At 47.3% G+C, this 21,569-nt stretch overlaps 1 protein-coding gene across 1 annotated transcript in view; it reads left to right on the top strand.

Annotated features, from left to right (window-relative positions):
* PARP8 (poly(ADP-ribose) polymerase family member 8) overlaps window positions 1-21,569 on the top strand; it is a 91,832-nt gene that overhangs the window by 21,315 nt on the left and 48,948 nt on the right. The gene's annotated exons all lie outside the window — the stretch shown is intronic.

Genomic DNA, 21,569 nt, shown 5'->3' with positions numbered 1-21,569 from the left:
TGGGTGGAGGAACTGAAGAGAGATTTAGTGGCAGGATTTGCAGCATTTGGCGTTGATTGGATGGGTGGGGTGGGGACTGAGCTTTAATGGAAGTTCAGAGCGGAGTGAGTTCGGTTAACCTGGGGACAGAGCCTTTCATCCTTCTAACAAAAAGACTGTGCTTTTTAATTGGAATTCTTTTTATAAACATTAGTTTACTTTCCTCACCATAGTTTTCCTAAGTGGCATTTAATGTGTAAGACCTTCTTTTAATTATGTAATGATGTTTACAGATCGAGTAATCAATTTTCGAAGTGACTGGTTAATAAGATTGGCTCTTTCGAAATCTGGGAAAATTCTGAGGTTGTTAAAGAGATAAGTTCTCTGTAAAAGAGGGTCAGGAGGAAGCTGGCAGGAGTTTAGGTGAGAGTGATTTTTAGAGACAGTTTAAATTTTTAAGATTGGTTGAATTTTAAATCTTTAGGATATACTTGCTTGACATTTGGGTTAGAAAAATATTTTTAACCTACTGATATTTAGTTTACAGATTTAAAATCTTTTAATTCAAGACCTCTGTTATTTTAATAAAACATACATTTTTGATTGTTAGTCACATTCTCATGTCTTTGTTCATATATATAAGATAACCTATAATAATAAAGGGTAATGTAGTAGTTAGACTGGATAGCCGAATGACCTTCTGGATGTCCGGATGTCCTTCCTGACAAAGCCGGGACCTGGGTGGAGCTGGCTGGGGTCCCGGGTGCCTGTGGGTGACCGGAAGAGGGAAGCCAGAGCTGGCAGCCAGAGGAAGGCAGGCCTGCTCTTGCACGGATTTTTTTGCACCGGGCCTCTAGTTATTTAATAATACTGGATGCATTTCAAAGTGCTGGAGGACGATGCTATTTAAAGAAAAATCATTAATGAGTAATTTAAAAAAAAACCCATATTTTTATTGCTTTCAGGGAGGAAGGGAGAAGGAGAGGGGGAGAGAGAGAAACATCAGTGATGAGAGAAAGTCATTCATTGGCTGCCTCCTATACACCCCACACTGGGGATTGAGTCCGCAGCCCAAGGATGTGCCCTTGACTGGAATTGAACCTGGGACCCTTCAGGCCCCGGGCTGATGCTCTACCCACTGAGCAAAATTGGCTAGGGCTGAATAACTTTATATTTAAAACGAAGACCCCATATTGTTCAGCTTAAACACAGATTTTGAGTGTAGCATACCAGAAATATATCTTTTTCATAAAGCATGGTATAAATCTACTTTAAATCATTGGATTACCTTATGTCCATTTTGTTGTGAAATTAACACATTTCATTATTATGGTTATTTTGAGATAGTATAGGTACTAATTTTATTGGGCATCTTTGTACTTGAATGAGGTGATCTTGGGTATGTTTTAAAAGTGGAATTATTGGGTTAAGATAAGCTCATGCTCAATAGTGCTTCCTAAATTAGTTGTATATTCTGGGCAGAAATGTTGAAAATTACCATCTCCAACATTCTTGCCAGTAATTATGGTATTAGATCATATCCCATTGTTATTTCAATTTGTATCTACTCTGTGTGTGAGTTGGAGGATTTTTTAAGTGTTGAACGTTTGGGACTTTATTTCTGTGGTTTCATTCTCTTGCTTATATTTTATTGGGTCTTAAATATCTAAAAATGATTTAAAAAATCCTTATGGGGTGCAAAACTTCTCATGGCTGATATCAGTGAAAAATAATTGAACCCTCTTCCTGTCCCACTCGATTAAACCTGGGGCCTTCAGATTGTAAACTTGTGACGGTCAATGTCAGAAACAAGCCTGCAGAGCAATACTGTTAGGGGTTAAGATGAAGGTTTTGAGTCTAAAAGCTTCAGTTTGGATCCGGGCTCTTCACTTAACCCCTCCAGTGTGCACACAGGGATAATAGCTCACTATAAGCACTAACGTTAAACTCAGAGCTTGCGCTGTGCCCACAGTGAGTGGAAGCAGTGACAGCATTGCTGCTGATAATAAGAAAACAAAGGACCAGCCGTTTTCATTACGCCAAATACCTTATGCTTTCAGGGCACTTTTACTCGAATAAAAGCTGGTTAATCCGAGCACTTCGCAATTCATATTTTACTCGTCCACGTGATGGCAGGAGCACAGTGACTGACGCCTACGGTTTCACACACCGGCACCATACGTCTTGCTTAGGAAATCACTTTTCTGGCTTTTCATAATTTACACAACCATCTCTATCGCTACTTTTTTTATTTTTTTATTGGGTAGTCTTGTCTAAGTGTTAGATTTGCATATATTTATGTAGTTCACTAAATCAGAATGTTCTTTGTAATCTGATACAAACCATTTTCATACACATTTATAAGAGCGTTTATTGATTTAGTAAATCAGACACTTGTCAGCCACGCCACAGTGTAGTAGACTGTTGTTTATATGCCGTGTGGGCATAGTTGTTGAGGAGGAGAACTATGCTCACGCTCCGTATTAATGTAAATACGTGAATAATCAGCCAGGATCATCTCCCAGGGCCCACATCCCCGGGGAAAGAACTCTCCTTGGGGCGAGGGGCAGTTGTTGCTCTGTAGTCTGAAGGGGCCAGAGGGAGCACCTGTCTCGCTCACTCCTCCCCACGTGGTTCTGCTCCGTCCCCACAGACGGCCCCTCAGGTGTCCGGGCCAGCCTGCTGCGGAAGGGAGGGTGGTGGGGAATGCGGGGCTGAGCTTGGTTCTGTCTCCTTCTGCTCTTCGTCTCTGTTTGGGGTGATCTGTGAGGCAGTGGCTGCTGCTGTCTCGGCCCTTCATCAGCCATAATAACAGAGACATCCTCCAGCTTCTGATTTACACGCTTTCTGAAGGGAAAGCTTTATAAGTGAGAACCAGGGATTCCAATGAGTTCAACTCCCGGAGCACCGGGACCTCACGGAGGTTTGCTGATGCCCATTCCCGGTTTGATCCTTTGTTCTGGTGGGAACTTCATAGAGGAAGGGGAGGCATAGCGTGTGTGTGTGTGAGTGTGTGTGTATGTGAGTGTGTGTGCATGTGTGCTTGCGTGTGTATGTGTGCATGCACACACTCTTCCCAGGGGTGGATTTTCTTGGATTTCATTCTCCCCTTTCAGATCGGCATATTCACATGTGACAGGTGTAGCAATGCGGCTCCGTGCTTGGCTTTTTAAAAAGAACGTGGTGTGTTCCCATGTCTGCACCCTGTATATTTTATTTAAAATTATTGTATCTAAGTGGGTGCGGTTTGAATGACATAACACACCTGTCTCTATATTATTATAGATTTGTATACATACACATATGTGTGCGTGTGTGTGGGGATGCACACTCATATGTACGGGGGTGCACACTCATATGTATGGGCTATACATACTCATATGTACAGGGGGTGTACAGTCATGCATGGGTGTGCACACTCATGTATGGGGGTTGCACACTCATATGTACAGGGGGGTGCACACTCATATTTTCAATCATTCAGGTCGCATCACACACAGTATTAACACAGGGTGCAAATAAATATTAATGAAGGGCGTGTTTTGAAAAACCTGGTGTGCAAATGGTAACACATACATATTTACCTTTAACGAGTACAGCGAGTGCTCCTTCCGGCGGGACACTGAGAGGGCGTTAGGGGACGGAGGTCCTCTGAGCTGCCTCTGGTGCTCCCGTCCAGTACGTCCAGTAACTCAGACTTCCCTCATCCTCTCTGTAGACGGACACTCCCTTAGGCCTTCACGGTCTCTGTTCCGCCTTTCTCTGAGTCCATCTCCTCTTCCACTTCCCTCGCGGAGTAGGCCTGAGTGGGTGACGCTGGCATGGCAGCCGGAGCCGGAATTTATCACGCTCTGTCGGATGAGCAATGCTTTCCAGAACCTGGCTGGAAGGAATTCCTTTCCGAGAGCTCGTCGGTGCAGCCTGAGGGTCACCTGGCCCGGAGTGAATTCCAGGAGCCGAGACCCAGCTCCTCTGCTCCAACAGACCCATCCCTGCTCTATGACAGTGGAGGCGTCGCCGTGAGAAATGGATCTGTGAGACGCTTATGACCAAATACACTTCCATTGAAATGCTCGCAAAACATGTTCACTTCTGGACTCACCTTACGGTCCCCAAGGCTGACGTTGTGATGATTCTTAAAGATGCTCCGTCATGCTTACTATCATTGGGACGAGTTGTCTCTCTGAGGTGGTGAGCTGAGGCTGCTCGGCCTCCCTAAGGGCCCATTCTGTCGAATCCTTAACGACGGGACAGGATTTTAAAATTAAATGTGAAGGAAATCATTTTGGTTCTGTGTGATGTGTCAGCAGTGTCGTGTTCATTTTAACACGATTATCAGCTTGGATTCATTAGTACCCGCGGTTGTGAAGGAAATGGCTCCTTCTCTGAGTTTTCAAAATCAGCAAAAAGGAACGGACAAAATCAATTAAAAAAGAATTTACTAGTAGGAATCTGTAATCCGATTGGCTCATCGTAATGACCCAACCCTGCTACAAACCACGAGATGTTTCCCGCTGACTGGAAGGAACATTGCTTGGCTCGGAGTTCTATTTTTTTACAGCTGTTCCATTCTGGTTTGAATTGCCTCTGTATTCGGGTCCATTTGATGAGGTATAAGCCATACCGTAGTGTAGCACCGAGTAGTATGCATATTTATTTCAGTTTTTATTACAACTTTCATAAGATTACTTCTCTGGTCATTTTATTGACATTGAATAAGATCAGAAACCCACAGGACCCCAGGTTTGGATACTCCCCATGGAGTAACTACATGAGTAAAATCTGTAGAGTCTTACTCCAACAGGAGAAACTTAGCGACATCCTGATCGCAGTGGGATTTTAGGCTTTACCCATCGGCAATGTTGTTTACGGCAAATGAGAGCTGGAGAATGTCAACCCAGGCTAGCCCGAGAGGCCAGAGCTGCTGGGATCCTGACGCAGGAAGTGCTGTCTGGAGGGAGGGCGTCATGTGTGACCTGCACGCCGAGGGGCACAGACATGGGACTTCTCCTCCTCCTCGTCCGTGGGGAGGGCAGACTTCCCCTTCCCTGCGCTGGAGCTTTTAGAAAATGAGACCGGTGCCGGGCAAGGCCAGCTGCCTGCACTGGCCGATGGAGAGCTGGACGTGTCCAGGAACAGCCCCTGGGACCCATGCAAAACAAGGGCCAGGAAGTCGCCATCTCCGCAGAGACCTCCTGGCCCCTCTGTTAACCTCAGACTGAGGAGCAGACGCCAGAGCCCGACAGCCGGTGAAGCAGCGCAGCCGTCAGTGAGTGCGTCTTACCTGCGAAGCTGTGATCAGAACGCTGCCCCTACGCGTAAGGAAAAACCAAACCAAACCAAACAAAAAATACGTTTAAAAAAAGAAACAGAGAAGAGAGGTCCCTCTCCTGCAGGCCAGGCCCTGTCCTGCACGCTGGTTCTTACCCACCGGGGAGTAGGTGCATCTGGTACGGTTTGTGCCACTCTTTCCTCCGACTCAGTGGCTGCTTACCGTACGGCTGTGGCCTCATTTGGAGAAGAAAGAATTTAGGAATATCGAGGGAAATTTCATCTCTATAGACAGAGTGAAGAGAGAGATTATTTAAGAAGCATGTCACCTGTATTAGCCAAAAAAAAAAAAAAAAAAAAAAAAAAGGGAAAATATGTAAGCAAAGGACTACACCCTTGAATATTTCTAAAGGTGTATGATTTGCTTCATTTGTTTAAATGTCAGTATTCAATTTCAAAATTAAAATTATACTAGCATTGAGTAAGTTATTTATCAATTAACAGCTCTTTATCTTTGTTTTTTTTTTAAATTAAACTTTAAAAATACTTCAATATCTAACTGAGGCCTAGCTTTTCGCTCTGATTTGCATCATTAATGATATGCTATTCTTTTGCGTGAATGAATAAACATAGAGGGTAAATTAGTGGTTGACATAGCATTGAAATAAATTACAAACTCAAATTTGCATTGTGTTTATCCTCCTTGAGCATTATTGTCTTAAAATCAACATCGCCGGAGTGGGTGTTGACAACTGTATGCCTCCCCAAATGGAATTTTAAAAGAAACAAATTCAGCACTTAGTGGTTTTCCATCTGAGGGGTGGCAGGGCGCAGTGCTGCTCAGTTGCATTAGCGTTGTGAGCAGCCACGGTACACGAGAAACAAATACTGTACTAAGTACACCCGGGGCCTCATGCGGCGGGATCTCCCTTTTCCGTGGCCACCATGGGAAGAGAGATGAAATTGGTTCTTCGTAGAGGCAGCCAGGGATTGAGAAATAATGAAATGAAGAGAGTGGATGCAGAAATAGGTTTAAGCTGGTTCCCAGGTGGGTCGCCAACCTCCTCTGCTGCAGAGACTGACGACTCCCTGAGCCACGCAGCACATCTATTTATTCTCCAATCCACAAGGGGGTTTCACAGGTAAACAAGGAGCCTAGGAGGGGCCAGGTCCCACCCACTCCTTCCTCCAGGGACCAACACCAGCCAGGAACTAAGAACACATCTCCGCACTCGAGGGCGGGAGTGCAACTGACATGACTCTGCCAATATCCCGGCCCAGTCAGCAACAACCTAAAGAATGTCCAGGTCTCTTCCCAGGGGGGCCCTCTACAAGTACATACTCTGAGTGGCCAGATGATGATGATCTCTGAACGCATAATAATCTGGCCACTCAGTGTATATCCTATATAATAAAAGGCTAATATGCAAATTGTCCCCTCCACCAGGAGTTCGATCAGCAGGCAGGCTGGCCAACCGCCCATGTCCCTCCCCGGCCAGGTTGGCTGGACCCCACCCATGCACGAATTCATGTACCTGGCCTCTAATACACACACACACACACACACACACACACACCCAAGTGGCCAGATTATTATGCGTTCAGAGATCATCATAATATGGCTACCCAATGTATAATAAAAATAAGAATGAAGAAATCTAACCTTTCTATCAATCATTGTAAAAAAAATTGAGAGTATAATCATCAAGGAATTACACAGTTGTGGCCAATTGAAATTCATATTAAAAGCTAGGAATTTGACCATATAGGAATGTTGATATCTCTGCATACCAAATTTTGAAAGCGATACACAGGTACCTTGATTTTGATAACTGCTTTCTCTCAAAGAAGGAATCTTGTATAATGTCTTTTTATAGAAACTATAAATTTATTGTGGAATAAGCAGGAACTGCTTCTAAAACCACGGAGAAAGCATATATATATATATATATATATATATATATATATACATACATACATACATACATATATATATTCTCTGGACATGTGCCAACAGGGATTTTGGCAGAGAATATTGTCAGTGTTTTCATCCTTGGTTGTGGGTTGTAAGAAGAATTGTATTGAAATCTGTGTCCTTCATCCATCTCAGAGGTTACGTAGTTTAAAAGCTCACAAGGGAAATAATGAGAGAATTTCCCAGCGTCCTCGGAGAAAGACTGTCCCTCGGGAGCGAAGCTTGCCATCCCTTTTCAGAGCGATTCCGTCAGGGCACAGGCCAGGGCTGCAGGCTCTATCCCCAGTGGGGGCATGCAGGAGGCAGCTGATCATTGATTTTCTCTCATCATTGATGTTTCTAGCTCTCTCCCTCTCCCTTCCTCTCTGAAATCAATATAAAAAAAGAATAAAAAAAAGAAAAAAAAAGAATTGATACCAAAAGCATGTGCTTTTCAGATTTCTGTGACCATGGACTCGGCTGTGCTGTGTGCGGAGCTGGGAGCTGGTGCCCACGGGACAGTGTCTGGGTCAGAGGTCACGGCCGGCACCTTCCAGCGTGGGTGTGGGTGTGCTCGGAGCAGGCTCTGTCTCCTGTCACCCGGGCCCTCCTGACCCTGCAGAGTGCCCTGAGCGCGGTCCTCTCGGGCACGTGGGAAGTCCAGCACAAGAGGCCTTGGGGCTCCTGTGCCCATGTCGCTGGGCAGGGAGCTGGCCGTGGTTCTGGCTGTGGCCAGCCCGCAGGGCGAGCTGCAGTGCGGTGTGGCACTGTCAGAGGGATCAGAGGCCATTGGAAGCCATGGACTGACTAGAGATAAGTTGTTAATTCTTGCTCAGTGTTTGCATGGGACGAATATTAAAATGTATTTTTAATACGGTAATAGCTTTTCTTTTACAGACAAGCATTGGTCATAAGCCAAACATTCCTTTCCCAGGAGAAGCAACTTCCAGAAGCCTTTAGTGGCTATTAATTTTTTTAAAATACCATTTGTTTCTCAGATGGTTATTTTAGTAAGTTATATTTATTTTAACATCTTACTTCCAAGTCCCATCTTTCCTGTCTTAGGAAGCAGTGGGAAGCGACTAGACTTCTCCTTGTGCCCAAGTACTTAATTCAGTGTTTTCTCTGCTAGGAAGAGACTGCTCCCACTTTCTCCATCAGTGGCTGCCTTCTCAGGGCGTTGGGGGAGGGAGGTGAGGATGATGACGATGACAGCTCTCATAGTAATATGATGAAGTGTTTGGGCAGCAAAGGCCAGGGCCTTTTCTGAAAGAAGAGGTAGCTGGCTGTTGGCAGGCTGGTACTGAATTTAATTCAGGTAGCCTGGGTTTGCAGGAAGACTAGATCCATCATTTTCTTATTGTAGGACGTCAAATAGGTCTCTTACTCCTTCTTCCTTCCTGGCTCATTCACATCTATAACATGGAAAGATGGGGGGCCCGTTAGCTCAGTGATCATGTGATCCATTGAGTTTATGATTCACGCGTGGCAGGTGATAGCAATCCTATAACCAGGTAAGAATAAGCTTTGATGTAGGAAAACAGCAAAAGAGAACAATGAATTAGAAAAATAAAGGAAACATAAGAAAAACCTGCATGCCTGAGGAATAGTTTTAGATTTCCCCGAACAAATTCTGTTCCTTATTAGATGTTTTAAAAATCTTGCTTTAAGACCTGGGGGAGATTCTTAAATAGTCTCTTCCCAGTCTTAAGTCCTGGAAACATTGTCATGTTTTCTAAAATGCATGTGGGAAGGGAAGGGTTTGTAATTCTCCGGAAGAAGTGGTTCTCTCTGGGCCAGTGTCTGTCTGTGCGGTGCCGTGCCGGCAGTACACCTCTGTGGGTGCGACTGTGGAAATTCTGAGCACGCGATCGCTGTTCGAATTACACGCCTTTCCTCTCTGCTTCGGGGATGAACACACAGTACACAGCTCGGTGAGATTACACAGCACGCGTGGAAATTGATTCTTTACTTTACCCACCTTGGTAAGCATGCAAATTGCTAACTTTTCAGTAGATTCATTTAAGACAAATTATAGCTAATCAGGTGTGTCACTTTATTTCCTCTTAATTGACACAGTGTGTGTGTGTGTGTGTGTGTGTGAGCACAGCAAAGGGGAAAATCACAAAAAACAGTCACTGATTCAGAAGTGAATTTGCAGCTCCATGAATCGAGATTGACACATTGACATGTAGATGAATGAGAATCACACTGTGTCCATCAGACAAGACTGCTTATCATAGGAGGTGAAATGTTAGCTAACTCTTCCCTCTTCTCCCCATCTACCTATAATTTATTGTTGTATTAATGGAAAATATAGTATGTAAGTTATTATTTTATGCATTGTTGGTAAAAGCAATACATGCTAAAAATTGGGCTGTGTGTGATACTCTAATTTAATATTTTTATTATTATTGTAGTTTTAATGTCTGAACTCTTTTCAATCCCAGAAGTAGTTTAACACCTGTTAAATGAAGTTAGTTGTTTTTCACAAACCATTTCACCCGATGTGTGTGCATGTGTGTGAGCTGGAGGTCAGTGCTAACACCTAAAGTAAGAAGGAACCGTTAGTGAGCTATTTACTGCTTTACACTTTACCAAGATACTCAAGCAGAGGTTCAAACGAAGATCTTAGACGTGGTCATCACTCTAACCTGGGAAAGTTTTGGCTAACTATGACCCCCTATCATGAACACACGTTTAATCAGGGCATATCTGCAAAATCCAAACCTAATGTCATTATAGAGAGGTTTACGGATTGACTGCTGGGTTTGCCAGGGGTTTGCATGACTCTGCGGCGGAAACCAGTGCTCACCGCTGAGTGAAGTTGGAGCAGCAGCAGTGCTGTTAGGTCTGGGCCAGTTTTTTAGAAATGCGATCAAACGTGTTCTTTCCTGCGGGTGTTTGTGCTCAGAACAGCACTGCCGAGGTTGGCCTTGCCCATGGGGAGCAGTGCTGCCTGGGTAGTTTTTCTAATTCTTTGCATCTTTGCAAGATTTCCCCCAACCCCGACCGTGGGTTTGTGAGTGGCTGCGTGGCCTTCTCGAAGGCTGGCCATCATTGGAGGCTGAGCTCCCTGTGGGAGGCGGAGTGTTGTCACCACCTCCCCGTGGCGGGGGCTGTCTGAGCTGCTGCCTGCACAGAGCCGGAGGCCCACGGGGACACACGTGGTCGGCGCAGCCAGCCCATTTTTTGGATAGTAACATTTGAGTCCTGAGAAACTTGTCATTTTGATATTTGCATGCCGTCTTTAGAGCTGACATTCTCATTCTTCCTCCTGTCTAGTATTCTGAGTCTGATTTAACTGATGGTTAGCTCGCTTTTCCTTTGCTATTGATCAAACTGTTTTTATGTTGGGCCTTTTAAAAAAATAATATTTTAAAATTGATTTCAGAGAGAAAGGGAGAGGGAGAGAGAGAGAGAGAGAGAGAGAGAGAGAGAGAGAGAGTTAGAAACATCAATGAGAGAGAATCATTGATCGGCTGCCCCCCACCGGGGATCAGGATAAAACCTGGGCATGTACAGGACTGACGGGTAATCAAACTGCGACCCGGTTCATAGGTTGATGCTCAACCACTGAACAACACCAGCCCAGTGGGCTTTTGTTTTTATAGGAATCTCACTTACAAAATTGAGGTCCTACAACTTCCTCAGATCTTGACTAGTTTTTTCTTTTTATTGGGGGGGGGGAGAGCAGGGCACCCCTATGAGACTCATATAGTCCCCCCAGAATCAGTTGCTTTTCCTATTCCAAGGATGTCTGATATAGAAATGCTTCCAAAAGAGAGCGTGAAACTAATATTCGATATTTGAGATACTGTCATGTAAAGGAACTTAAATATTTGTGAGTGGATGTCTCCTCCAACAAAGTTTCATGAAATGTTGCATAATTTATAAAGTATGATTTTGATATCACTCAGAATGAAATTTCATGCGGAATCCTTTAGAATTTCCCCATATGCTTTCATATTGGAGATATCTGTGTGCTAACTTTGAAAGATATTTTATAATGCGATGAGACAAGTCAGAGATCTTCGTTGACGTAGGTAAGCAATGGCTCCTTTACATTCAGACTGACTGGATGTCAACCATTTTTCTCTCTCATAAATGCACTAAAGTATGTGGCAGTGGTATGGCCCCGTCCCATGGTGCGCACACAGAGGTGTAGTGGCTGAAAATTGCTCATCTTCAAAGGGAAACCCCATTCATTTAAAGAATGAAGTCAGACAGGTTTTTGCCGTCATTGCTTTGGCAGCTGGGACTAAGTCAAAACAGTTTCAACAGTTACCTGGCCATGACAGGAGCAGTCCTTTGTTTACTAATATTGATTTGCAAAACTGATGCCAAGTAGAATTAGACGTGTCTCTATTAGCATAAATTGCTTTGCTAAGTTAACAAAATACAGAGGAAAGATAATTTTTTTCTTCACATGTGGCTGTTAAATACACTTCCTGATTGGTTTATTGATTGATTGCTGAGTGGATCAAGAACTAGTGTTGTGCTGCATATACTGTTATTAAGTGCACTACACAAATTCAGTGAAATAACTGTGAACATGATCAGATTTAATGAAAGGCATCTGCACCAAACAAGAATTAAGTTGTGGACTAAGTGCTGTGCAGTGAAGAGAAAATTACTACACTTCTCAGGGTCTTAGTTTCCTTCCTATAAAATAAGAGGCCAGATAGTTGGCCCATTTTTATGACTACCAGGTGTACCGGTTAATAATGTGGATTTTGTAATAAGGGAAAACATGATAATTTCAAGAGAAACATCAAAAGTGCTTTATTCAAAGGAATGCCCATCGCTAGCTACACATTTCCCCATCTTTCAGGGAATTGTCCCAATAGAACTTTTCCTGTTTTGAGGCAGACCATTCAGAGACCCAATTTTCCACTTCTTCATACGTTTTGAAGTGCTGCTCAGAAAGTGCGTGTGCCATCGATCAGAACAGGCGGTCATCTGAAGGAGCAAGGGCTGGTGAATACGGTGGATGGGTTAATACTTCCCAGGCAAGATCTTTTAATGTGTCTTTAACTGGTTCTGAAGTGTGTGATGGTGCGTTATCAGCAAGCAAAATTATGTTGCCATGTCTTCTGGCACATTCTGGTCATTTCATGATTAAAGCGTGGTTCAAATTGATTATTTATTATTGGTAGCGATCAGTATTAACAGTTTAACCTGGTTTGAGAAGCTCATAATGCACCACAGCTTCCTGATCCCACCAAACGCTGAGCATTGTCTTCTCTTTGAAGTGATTTGGCCTTGCAGTCGATGTTGATGGTTGACCTGGATCAACCCATGATTTTGTGCATTTAGGATTCTCAAAATAAAGCCACTTTTCATCACCAGAAACATTCAATGCAAAAAAGACTTTCTTTCGTGCTGTTGAAGCAACATTTTACTGATGACTTTTTGGTTTTCCATTTGTCTTTTGTTCAGTTGATGTGGCACCCATTTTCCTTCTTTTAAAATCTCCATTGTCTTGTAAATGATCAGAAATTGTTTGCTGAGCAATGTTTAATCTTTCTGCAAGTTGTTTTTGAGTTTGACATGTATCTTCATCCAATAATGCTTGTGATTGTTGGTCTTCAAACATTTTTGGTTGACCTGGACGTTCTTTGTCTTTTCTCATCAAAGTTATCATAACATTTAAAGTGTTTAAACCAGCGTTCACCAGTGTCTTGAGATGGAGCATGTTCACCATAAGCTTCCCGAAGTATATGATAATTTTTTCTTCAAAATAAAGCAATGAATTAAAATTTCCTGTTAATGCTCCTTTTTTTTTTTTTTGCCACGAGATTTGACATTTTTAAGCATAAAAAATCTATGATGTTAACACCTTCAGCAAATTTGACATATGAAGTTTTGAAGCTTGCTGTCAATATAACCAAATAGCATACATATCAAATAGCATATATACCAACATATGAGTATTGAACATATATACCACCTATTGAAAAAAGTCCGCATTGTTAACTGGTAGAGCTGGCATAGTGTTCTGAGTGTTACGCGAATGAATTTATTTCTCTCTTCAGTTCAGAAAGTGAACTCTTTTTGAGTGATTTCTTTGAGGTTGGGTATGAGTGTCTCTCCTTCCATCAATGTGTTCCAGATCAGGTTGACACTGATGACACCGGTGACTGCTTCAGTATCCTGTCACCTTGCACCTTTAAACAGGAAGAGACCATTGGCTTGTTGAGGGGGACACATACTCCTGAGGACCCCGAAGCCTGGCCCTTAGGTGTCTCCTGTCTGTTATTCAAGGCCCTGCACTCGGCAGAGTTCACTTCAGAATGTGACGTGGGCGAAGGAAAGAGCTAGATGCATTTGAGAATGCAAGTGTAGTCACACAGACACCTCACATGCTTTCTTAAAGTGAACGCACATGGGGATTATTAACTAAGGTGTTAGGACCTGTTTTTGCTTGGCCGCTACCATTAGAGCAAGCACGTGGGTATATTTCCTCTTCTAAATTAAAATAGGTGTCTGATAAACATAAAACGTAGAGTCATCCATGCAAGGGGGTAGCGTCAACTGGATGCTGCTAGTTTTATAACTTTTCTCTTTGTTCATCCCTGTAGTGTTATAAACGCCAAGCCTGTTTTTACTTCCTGAGAGGTGACGTGACAGCATTGCACCTCTGCGCGATTATTACCTGGCACTTCCGCTGAAAAAATATCGATTCCGTGCCGGAAATCAAAGAGATACTTGGTTATCTTTTACGTGATTTCCTTTGAGGACCACGTTGGACTTTTAGAATATGAAGTTCTTTTGTGAGTGATGATCACAGGTGAAATATAGCATGGACCACGGCACGGACTGGCATTTAATTGGGAGACAGGAGTCGCTGCGGGCAGGGCAGGGGTGGAGGGGGCAGGGGTGGATGGTGGCTGCTGCTGCCGACTCTGTGTTTGGAAACATGGTGAGGAGGAAGGTTAGATCTTGTCACAGAGGAGTCAGAAGCTCTTGGCCTGCTCAGCGAGCACTCACCAGGAGCCGGTGAGGAGGAGAGCCTCGCTCCCCGCGGACCCCACGGGGAACTCCCATCCTGGACCTGCAGTGTCCCCACCAGTCAGCGGAGGGTGCGCTTCGCCGGTCACTGACTTGTTTTCACCGGAACACCGTGGCATCAGGGTCCTGTTTCCTGTGTGCATCAATTCCCCTCCATTTCCAAGGCCTTTTATTCCGTGGTGGGCCTCAGAGGGGCAATCAGAAAGGTCTCTCCGCTTTGAATTTCCTTTCTCAGTTGACTTCTCTCTGGTCTCCTGCCCCGAAGAAGGCGCACCTTCTCCCGCCGCGCACGGGGCCCGTGGGGACAGGGAGCAGGAGCCGCAGCCGTGCTGAGTGGCTCGGGGGCCGGCCAGCCTGGGGCCTTCACAGTCCTCTGGGAGCGGAGGAAGGCGGGTGGCCTGCTGAACCCCGAGTGAAGGTTCCCCAGACACCTTCTCGCTCTTCCCAGTGTGAAGGCCATCACCCTGATCTCCCTGCGCGGGAGATGTTCATTGTTCCCTTCGGAGGCGCCGATGGCCTCTGTGGGCGCAGTTCTGGGAGAGCGAGGGGATAGGGCCCGGGCTGAGGTACGTACGCCTTTGTGTCTTGTTACAGTCAGTGCTGTGTTTGCTTAATGAGAGCATGACCTCAGGAGCCATACTTCCAGACAGGAAAAGTTGAAACATGTAGATTATATGCAGTTCCTTTCCCAGAATTTAGGACTCCCAAAAGCTCTGAAAATGTAAACAACTTAAAAAAATAAAGTCTGGCCCATATTTAGTGGCGAATGGATAGGAAGAGACAGTACTCACGCATCTCTTGGCTGCTGAGTGGTTGGTCTGTAGGGTAAGGCGTGAAATACGCACTCTGGCACCTTCCTAAAATATGGAAAACCCTGAATTTCAAAGCCCATGTACCCACTGGGGATTCAGATAAGCGAGGATGAACGCCGAGACCGGTTTGGCTCAATGGATAGAGTGTCGGCTTGGGGACTGAAGGGTCCTGGGTTTGATTCCGGTCAAGGGCATGTACCTTGGTTGCGGGCATATATCCCCAGTAGGGGGTGTGCAAGAGGCAGCTGATCGATGTCTCTCTCTCATCGATGTTTCTCTCTATCTCTCTCCCTTCCTCTCTGTACAAAATCAATAAAATATATTAAAAAAAAAAAAAAAAAAAAAGCGAGGATGATCTTTCTCACCCGTTTTCCTGAAGGGTTAGCATATAAAAGAATAATGGTTTTTTACTTCTTATTGTTCTCCATGGAAGTGCAGTGCAATAAGTAGACAGTAATCTGGTGCTTGCTCCTGAGAAAAGCTGGAATTGGATTCTGGAAAAATAAACTACATGTATCATGGCAGAGGATGTTGGCAGACAGGAAACAAATAAGAGTGCTTATCCCTAGAAGTTCGTGCACACAGCCTCTGCATTTCAAAACCGGTCTCCTGTTGGCCACGGATGCAAACAGCGGAATGATATTTGCTTAAAAGCTGATGAACATTTTGCAGAGTAACTTGGCTTAGAAAGCAAAATAGTAAAAATAAAATTATTTTTAATGACAAAGGCACATGACCCACCGTTTTGACGCTGCAGGCTTGTGTCTCTTTTTGGTGACCGCAATGGGAGTGGAACGGAATCATGGCCACGTCATAGTGCTTGCTGCTCTCTGTCTGTGGGCAGAACACTTGTTTCTGGCGTAACAGACGGCGTGCATGGAACTCTTGGGCCCAATTGCCTTTTAAATTTTATTTTGACTGAGAGAGAATGAAGGGAGGAGAGAGGGGGAGAGAAATACAAACACCAATTTATTGTTCCACTGACGTATGCATCCTGGGTAGCTCTTGTGTGTGCCCTGGCCTTGGTGTATCAGGACAACGCTCCAACCAGTGGTCGGCAGAGCCATTAGTCCGCAGAGCCACTCATCAACAGTACAACAATTGAAATTTCTTTCGGGAGCCAAAATTTTTAAACTTAAACTTCTTCTAACGCCACTTTTACAACATAAACCCGCCCAGACCATGGTATTTTGTGGAAGAGCCACACTCAAGGGGCCAAAGAGCTGCATGTGGCTCGCAAGCCACAGTTTGGTTACCACGAACAAGGGACCCTTAAGTCCACAGGCAATGCTCTATCCATTGAGTCAAACTGTCTAGGGCAGATTTATAATAATTCCAGTCTCCCTACCATGTGCTAGGTAGCTGCTGGGATACTGTAGTGAAGATGGCAGAGGTGCCCTGTAATCTTATAATAGACTAGAGGCCCAGTGCATGGAAATTCATGCACTCAGGGGGGTCCCTCAGCCCAGCCTGCGCCCTCTCACAGTCCGGACCCCTCGGGGGATGTCCACCTGCTGGCTTAGGCCCACTCGCTGGCAGCTCTCTGGCAGCCCTGGAGCCCTCAGGGGTGGGAGAGGCTCCTACCACCGCTGCTACGCTTGTAGCCATCAGCCTGGCTTCTTATTGAGCGGCATTCCCCCTGTGGAAGCGCACTGACCACTAGGGGGAGCTCCTGCGTTAAGCATCTGCTCCCTGGTGGTCAGTGCGTGTCATAGCGACCAGTCGTTCCTGGTCATTCTGCTGTTAGAGTCAATTTGCATATTACCCTTTTATTATATAGGGTTGGGAGGGCAGCAAATATTAATGTGTATAATTACCAACAGTGTCACTGCTCTGTAGCCAGGTGTCTCCAAGTCTGGGGAGGGCGACCAGAAAGCTTTTCCCCGGGAGGTGATGTGTGACTTGAGTTAACGGGACAGAAAGGAGTGGGAGCGAGGGGGAGAGGAATCCAGGCCGGGCACACGGTGCCGAGGAGCGGGAAGGGGCCTTGCTGTTTGGTTGGCTCAGACAGAGCGGGGGACAGCACTGAGGGCACCAGACAAGCAGACCGGTTGGGTCCTCGGACTTCAGCGGCTTTAACAATTACGCTTGATGGACACCTACAATTTACGTAATGTGTTAACCAATGTTTCCACCATAAATTTAACTCACTCTCTCTCTCTCTCTCTCTCTCTCACTCTCTCTCTCTCTCTCTCTCACACACACACACACACACACACACACACGCACGCACGCGCAGGTGCTTGGCATTTCACAGGAGACTATTTTGGGAGGAACTGTTTTTCCGTACCTTAAATATTTGAGGAAGTCGCTGAGGTACTAGCTTAGTACCTATGGCAGTTCCTGTGAATATTTATAGTGTTTCCTAAAAAAGTGTTTTCTTGGCCCAACAGAGCCTGGCCGTCGTTATACATCATCCCATCACGCTCAGCTCCTCAGCGTGGTGAGCTGCGGGCATCTTCTGCAGCAGCTGTAAACGTTTTTCACTCCGCTTATAACCCGTTCACTCCGCTTATAACCCGTTCACTCCGTTTACAACCCGAGCCTCAGTGGAAAGCAGGAGGCAGAGGCAACTGCATTTAGTGAGTGTCAGAGCAAAGCTGGGTGAGGAATCGCTGCCCACTGCAGAGCAGAGAGGCCCGGCAGTACTCGGGAGGAGGAGATGTGGAAGATGTCCATATGTGATGGGTGGGGGGTGGCTTGGTCCTCTCCATCCCTCCTCGCATCTCGTAGGGATTGCACGTGACCGCCTTTCCTTCTTGGTTATGACTGAAGGGGGAGAAAGAAGCAGAACTCGACTCATTTCGGTCTACTGTTGGCGGGTGCTCCTGGCCAGGGTGGGAGAGAGGGAGGTGGTGCTCAGACCATGTGGTGTGTTCAGACCGCAAACAGAGCACGCATCTAGGCTTCTGGCCACGGTGAGCGTAGTCCTTTCAAGCTCATCCCTGTTGGGAAGAGTTTGCTGGAAAAGCCAAGCATGTGATCTGCAGAATAATGTGTAAGCACGGAACTTGCTGACGTGGGCACTTCCAGAAAAATCAAATGAAAGAATCCCATCCCCTTCGATCCTGTGACTTCACTGCGGGAAGCGTAGCTCTGAGGGCGATCCCAGCAAGCTTTGCAAAGCGGAGCGTGTGTGCCGCGAAGACGCGTGGTGTGTAACGGGCTGGCGTCTTCGCCCTGCACCCCCGTAAGGGGGGTGGGAGTATCTCGTGGAGGAAGGATGCGTGTCTCCTGTGGAGGGTCCCGTCTTCCAGATGCCATGGAAGTGGGCACAGTAGACATTAGAGGCCGTGGGTAAAACACGCGTGTTCCTTACATGGAACATAGGACGCTGCCTCAAATTTCTGATCCAACATGTGCCACACCACGGCCCTCGTCTAGAGAACGGACCTTCCCTTATACTTTTAAAATAGGAGGAGGTTGATAAAGACCTTCATGAGGAGAGCTCGCCTGACAGGTCAGCTAGTAAACTGCTGATCAGCTTGAAATGCTAACATTTCTACTCTTTTGTATTGAAAATGGTGCTTCCATTTTTTTTAAAATGTATTTTTTGTTATTGATTTCAGAGAGGAAGAGAGAGGGAGAGAGAGATAGAAACATCAGTGATAAGAGGGAATCATGGATTGGTTGCCTCCCACACACCCCACATTGGGGATGGAGCCTGCAACCCAGGCCTGTGCCCTGACGGAATCAAACCGTGACCTCCTGGTTCATAGGTTGATGTTCAACCACTGAGCCACGCCAGCTGGGCGATTTATTTAATTTTTGGAGCTTCTTCCTGTTCTTCCCCTCTGTCGTGTCATTGAGTGTCATCTCCTCCTGTCAGGATTGTAACAATGCCAGTGTCGCCCTCACTGAGTAGAACAGGAAACAGAAATCCGAGAAAATCTGTGACGGGGCATTCAGAGCCCAGCCTTCCCGTCCTCCCCAAAAGGCGAGAAGAGGAGGCGGCTGTGCTCCCTCAGGGAGAGCCCTGGGCACCAGCGTTTGCTGATTTTTATCACCTTCTTAAACACTTGTCCGAGCCGTAGGTGTTCAAGGCCCGTCACGGTATGGCCGTGGGTAATTGGGGAGAGTTGCGATTTGTTCCGACGTGGTTTCCTGAGGGTGCGTGGCCCTGTGGACCCCGGGGCATTTGAGGGTGGAAGTGTTGGGCCTGCACCTTCGGTGCAGAGGACAGTTTCTGTCCAGCTGGGTGGGACGTGTGTGTGTGTGTGTGTGGGGTGGGGGGGGGCGGGACAGCCAAGTCTGCTGGGTGGTCGGAGAAGGTTCCGAGGGGACCGCCCTGAGCCGGAGTCCTGAGGGCGGAGGGCACGCAAGCAGGAGAGCCCGCCTGTGCGGGGGTGATGAGGATGGCAGGGAAGTTCTCACGGAGCAGCTGGGTTTATCGGTACTCGATGTGTTTGTTCTCCTGAGGCTTTACGAGGGGACATGCGTTACCGTGCCCTCTCCTCCTGGCGGCCCTGAGGTTTGGTGCTGCAGGCGAGACCCCGAGGCAGAGCTGGTGCGGAGCCCGATCCCAGATCCACACCGCCTGCTCCCTTCCTTCGTGCGGCGTCTGTCGGGGTTGGGGCTGGTCGGGCAGTTGGGAGTCTGACCACGAAGAACCTCGGCGGACCCCCTAAGGACTTGGGGTTTCACTCTGCAGTCAGCAGCTGTGTTTTTTGGAAACCAGGCCCAGGGCTGGCTTTCATCAGAATCACTTGAGGAGCTCTATCGCAGGAATGCACGTTCCCCGGTCCCCTCGCAGCTGCCAGAGCCCATGTCCCTGCCCAGGGGGCGGCCGAGGGCTCGAGCCCTGAAGTGAGTGAGTGGTCGAGGGGTCCGCAGGCCCAGATCCCCCACTGCAGCTCCTGTTACCCCGATCTCGGTATGTAACCTGCTGGGCTGAGCAGGAGTGTGAGGAGGCAGTGAGTGCTGTGTTCTGGTGTCGGTGCCTTCTGCCTGTGGAGTGCCCTACGGAAAAGGCGGGACACAGAGCAGCTGCCTGCTGGGCCGGAGAGGGGGTTTCCGAGGTCCTGGTGGGTGCAGACCGGCGGATGGAGCTGTCACTGTGGGAGCAGCACTGAAACGGGAACCTGCGGTGTGACACACCCAGGTCAGAGAGGAACGGGGCTCCCCCGGAGCAGGGGCCGGGGAGGGGCGCTCAGGAACACGGAGGGAGGCGTTCACCAAGTCCTCGCTTGTACTGACTGCGGCCGAGAAGCCGCGTGGGGAGGGACAGAGGGCCCGGCGGTGAGGAAGAAGCGGGTGTAGCTGAGTGCCGGGGAAGCCGGTGGGCCAGCGCCCGCTCCGGCAGCAGATAGAATTCCCCGCACAAACCCGCCTTTCCCAGGAAGGAAGAGGAAGGCGATCGTGAGAAAAGGCTGCAGGGCGAGGGGAGACGATATTGCTGGCTTTTAATTCTTTTTACACAAGACACACGTCTCCTAAGGATCCAAATAGCACAGACACACAGACTCAGGAGACCCCCCAGCCAGCGATCCAGGGATAACAAGTGTTAAAACTGGCCGTTGTTCTTTAAGCCATGTTTCTACCGATATAGATCGGTAGTAGACATGTGTGTACACACTTTTAATGAAAACCCGTGACAGCCGTCCAATTTTTGTATGTACCTCCATGTGTCAGAAGCCCCTTCCCTTTCATCACACAGGATCTCACACCCTCCCTTTCTCACGCGTTCCTGGTGTGACGTGTGTGTGTGTGTGTGTGTGTGTGTGTGTGAGAGAGAGAGAGACAGCTTCTGTAATTGCATTATCGGCACTCTTGCTGTTGGGACACTTTTTCATTTTACATTGTGCTGCCGTTAAGATCAGTGTGGGTGCATCTTTTTGGACTTCCTTGCTTACAAATTTCCGATTTGGAACCGTTAGATCGAATTAACAGCGAGGCCCCACATGCAGAGTGGGCTTCTGGGCCCTGAGTCACGTGGATGGGTTAGTCTCACACGAAGGGACAGGCGTTCCTTGTCCCTGGTGCCCGGGGGGAAGTGTGGGCCTGTGGGTGAGGGTGGGAGCAGGCCCTGGGAGGGTGCGTGGGGAGTGACCGTGTGACCATCCACTTGACCCGAATGCAGGCAGCACGAGGGCAGGGTGTGGGGTGTGGGAAGGGGTGAGGGTGTGAGAACACAATTGGGAAGCAAAGACCCACGAGGGGTGGGAGCTGGGGCCAGGGAGCCGCGCTGTGAGCAGCTGGGGTTGAGACCTGGGGCCCCGTGGGCCCTGGAACTCCCCCCGCTCTGCGTGGCAGACGGAATCTCGGTGGCTAAGGCAGTGAAGGAGGAGGGCGCTGCAGTCCGCTGACCTGGCCGTTTGGAAGGAATGTGGGAGGTGAGAGTGCTCCTGAGGGGAGGATGCATGTCGGGAGCGCATGGCAGTGAAGCAGCAGATTGAGCACCCCGCCTGCCCCAGACCCCTTACACAGGAGACGCAGGAGCTGGCGTGGAGGTGGGCGCCCGCAGTCTCTCCCGCTGTGGGACCAGGAGGGGCAGGGGATGCTGAGTGTGTGTGTGTGTGAGTGAGTGTGAGTGTGTGTGT

Source organism: Pipistrellus hanaki (assembly GCF_964339955.1).
Source record: "Pipistrellus hanaki genome assembly, chromosome: 4".
NCBI classification, from domain to species: Eukaryota; Metazoa; Chordata; class Mammalia; order Chiroptera; family Vespertilionidae; genus Pipistrellus; species Pipistrellus hanaki.
This window is presented reverse-complemented; position numbering and strand designations above follow the sequence as displayed.